The sequence below is a fragment of the Vigna unguiculata genome, chromosome 1 (genome assembly GCF_004118075.2).
Source record: "Vigna unguiculata cultivar IT97K-499-35 chromosome 1, ASM411807v1, whole genome shotgun sequence".
Taxonomy (NCBI): Eukaryota; Viridiplantae; Streptophyta; class Magnoliopsida; order Fabales; family Fabaceae; genus Vigna; species Vigna unguiculata.
Genome location: NC_040279.1, coordinates 14,997,785 through 15,001,793, shown reverse-complemented (window position 1 = coordinate 15,001,793; position 4,009 = coordinate 14,997,785). Strand labels below are relative to the sequence as shown.

The following is a 4,009-nucleotide window of genomic DNA, read 5'->3' as shown; positions in this document are numbered from 1 at the left end:
TTTGGTCATATGAAGCTTAAAGCTGCAAATATCAGAAAAGAGGTTCAAAAAGAGCAATGCAAATAGAAACAAACATGGGTCTTTTTTCTTACACCTAACGTTTTTTCTTTATTTTATTTTATATATTACTAGTTCAGCTTAATCAATTATTAGTTCATTTACACTATTATTTTTTATTCACTTGACTCAACATGATAATTAATGAGAATTTTGAAATTTTAATTATCAAGCAAATTTGAGGCTCAACATGATAATTAATGTTATGCGATATATATAAAAAAATAATATAAATAATTGATACTTTTTTTAAAATATTATATATCTCTTTTAGAAAAGAATATCACAAAACAAAAATAAAATTTTCTCAATTAATGCCTAGACATATTTATTATTAAATAGCTATCTCAAAATTCTTTATTCTAATATTCATGTTTAGTGTGTATCTTATGCGTTATTTTGAAACATCCAATATAAACAATGTGACGTCCCATTTTAATAGATTAAACTACTAAATAAAATATCACACAGTTATAATAACGAGAAGCATTCAGATGAACATACAATGTAGGGGAGATAACTATTACAGTCATCCAGAAAATACTGCGAAAACGGATTTAGGCATGCCACCATACCATAAACAGAAACAAATCTAAAGTTTAACAGTTGGGCAAAAGAAATGCTCTAAGAGCATGGTATTACAAGGCACTAGGGCCATGGAACTTCTTCGAAAGCCACCTCAACAGGCCCACTAGGCTGCACTGCTACCACCATCAGGCCTACCTCCAGAAGTATTCCCATCTGCTCCCACCAACGGTGATCATCGCAAAAGAGAAGACACAACGGAAACATACATAAAGTGCAAGGGTAAGCTAGTGTAACTTGAAACTTATCATATTGTAAAGGGATAAGTGCATAAACATTCACAGGCATACAACACAGAGACATACAAGTCATGTTATGGCAAACAAGCAAGACACTATGACTCTATTATCCGGATACATATACTAAGATCGGATTCACTGGACGCTTGCACTTGTGATGGCCTCTACTGCTCTGCAGAGCCATTGCCAATGGATTTCACCCTACCACACACAAGGTTAGCCTTTAAACGTCTAAGGCCATTATCCTGCCAAAGACTAGGGCCTCCCGCTACTCTCACCACTTGGGTCAGTTTGCTCTACTTGAGACTCACTGACCCTTTAGAGTTTCGGGATGCAATCCTTACTTGAATCCTTATCTTAATATATACACTACACGCCACCATAAAGTCTCCCCACGAGACTCATGGAATTATGCCTATTTCACACCAACCTCATGGCTCATATCACATAACCACCACTTGCAACCTCAACATTTATTTCTCATGCTCATTATCAACCATCCAAACACAACTTCATACATTACTCATGCTATCATTCATCTCATACTTTATAAATGCATACCAAGACATACATATATCACAAAATAGTATTCATCCCAAATAAATGTGTGCCAAAATTTAAGTACCTGCAATTCCATACAATCAAGCATAATCCACAACCATAACTCTTACACCAAAATTCCAAAGAAAATTTATTATCATAAAACCAAAATCATTGCAGTAATGCGTGACACATTTCTCAAGCTACAGATATCTAATTGATGATCCAACCGGTCAAACCATAAAATAGCATGTTGTGAACCAAATGTCAAAATTTGAGCTCAATCCAACGGTTAATGAGTCAGAAAATTCAATTTTACTAAAACTGCGCATATCAGAAAAATACCCAGTCGCCCAGCGAGTCAAGGAACTCGCCCAGCGACTGTGCGACGCATCAGAATACGAAAAAAAGACGTCAAACATCACAGTTTCATGAATATTTGAACCCCTAACTCAGAAATATACCAAAACTAACATTTTCCAATCATTTAAGCATAAAACATAAACGAAAACAAACCACATATTTCAAAAACGCGAAAAGAACCTAGCTTCCCTTACCTCGAGTAAACGGAGCTGAGGGAAAAAGGGCACACAAAGAGAGAACGGAGCAGCTATAAGGAACTGTAAACATCGTAGATCAAACGTAGGACGAGATTAGGGGCAGAACCAACTTAAGACCAACTTAGTGCATTAAAAGGGACAACGAAAGAGCTTGAGTTTCGATCTGTACTTACAAGGAAGCGGTTCGATTCACTTTGAGGGGAAACGGACTTTGCCCTAGCAGAGCTCCTGCTTTTCTTAGAGAAGTTGAGAGGGGAAGGCTGCCTTTCTGAAACAGAGATGAAGTGAAACTGTGAGGGGCTGTTAGGGTAGGGTGTCCTACTGAAGGGCTGGCCTTGGGCCTCCGAAAAGGCCAGGCCCAAACTCTATATACTGAAAAAGGGGCTTACAACATCTCCCCAACAACAAAAATTTTTCGTCCTCGAAAAATTAGACTTACCAGAACAGATGTGGGTATGAACTCCTCATGTCCTCCTCAAGCTCCCAAGTACAGTCACCTGTCCTCCGGTCCTAGATGACCTTCATGAGACTAGTGGCTCTTCCTTTGCGCTCCTTAACTTGGCGATCCTCTATAGCCACGGGCTGTACCACTACTTTGGGTCAAACACGTACTTCCGTAGCTGTGAAACATGAAAGACTGGGTGTAGATTAGCCAACTGGGGTGGCAATGCAACCTCATAAGCCACGGGCCCTATCCTCCTCAAGATCTGATACGGACCCAAGAACTTAGGTGACAACTTCCTTGAGCGGATAGCCCTCCCCACACCAGTGGTTCGGGTCACCCTCAAGAACACGTGCTCCCTAGCCTCAAACTCTAAGGGTCTCCTTCTTCGGTCTGCATATGCCTTCTGCCTACTCTGAGATGCTTGCAACCTGTCTCTCACCAACTGCACCTTCTCTGTGGTTTGTTGCAACAACTCTGGTCCAACCAAAACTGACTCACCGTCCTGGTACCAACACAAGGGAGTCCTACATCTCCTCCCATACAAAGCCTCATAAGGCGCCATCCTTATACTTGCTTGGTAACTGTTGTTGTAGGTGAACTCCACCAGCGGTAACACTTCATCCCAACTGCCAAGGTGGTCCAAGATACATGTCCTCAACAAGTCCTCCAAGGACTGAATTACCCTCTCTGACTGGCCATCCGTCTGAGGATGATAAGCAGAACTCATCCTCAACTTGCTACCTATCGCCTCCTGCAGTGCCTGCCAGAACCTGGAAGTGAACCGGGGGTCTCTGTCAGACACTATGCTACTAGGCACTCCATGAAGTCTCACTATCTCTCGGATGTAGAGCTGGGCCAATTTGGTCATAGACATTCTAAGATTCACTGCCAAAAAGTGAGCACTCTTCGTCAAACGATCCACCACCACCCATATAGCATCATGTCCTCTCACGGTGCGAGGTAAGTGGGTAACAAAATCCATGGCTATGCTATCCCACTTCCATACCGGAATATCCAAAGGTTGAAGCGTTCCACCAGGTTTCTGATGCTCTACCTTAGCCTTTTGACAAGTCAAACAGGCCGATACAAACTGTGCAACCTCCTTTTTCATGCCCTGCCACCAAAAGTTCTCCTTGAGGTCTTGGTACATCTTAGTCATGCCAGGGTGCAGACTAAGACGACTCTTGTGTCCTTCCTCAAGGATCAACTTCCTCAACTCGACATCCTCTGGTACACAAACCCTGCCTCTGAACCTCAACACACCATCGCTGCCCAAGGCAAACTCCTTGGCCTGATCCGATCCCAGTAGTTCTCTCACCTTTTGTAGACTAACATCACTTGCTTGCCTCTCCCTGATTAAACCCATAAAGTCACTAGATATGACCAAGGTGCTACACCTGATGAATTTCGGCTCCAACTCAAACTGTAGCTTCAAGTCTCTGAAGCTCTCTAGCAACTCCATCTCTTTTATCATCAAGTGTGCCACATGCACTGCCTTCCTACTCAACGCGTCTGCCACCACATTTGCTTTCCCTGGATGGTAGAGAAGCTCGAAGTCGTAGTCCTTCAAAAACTCTATCCAC

General features: G+C 42.0%; 1 long non-coding RNA gene across 2 annotated transcripts; it reads right to left on the bottom strand.

Annotated features, from left to right (window-relative positions):
* Nucleotides 1-500: 500 nt before the first annotated feature.
* LOC114163497 lies at nucleotides 501-2,490 on the bottom strand. Of its 2 annotated transcripts, XR_003599420.1 has the most exons (4): nucleotides 2,421-2,490; nucleotides 2,155-2,249; nucleotides 1,979-2,041; nucleotides 501-798 (listed from the first exon to the last, which is right to left on the bottom strand). It is a non-coding gene; the product is annotated as an uncharacterized LOC114163497 (long non-coding RNA). The 2 variants fall into 2 exon arrangements; XR_003599419.1 differs by lacking the exon at nucleotides 2,421-2,490 and having other exon boundaries at nucleotides 2,155-2,362.
* Between the last annotated feature and the right edge of the window lie 1,519 nt (nucleotides 2,491-4,009).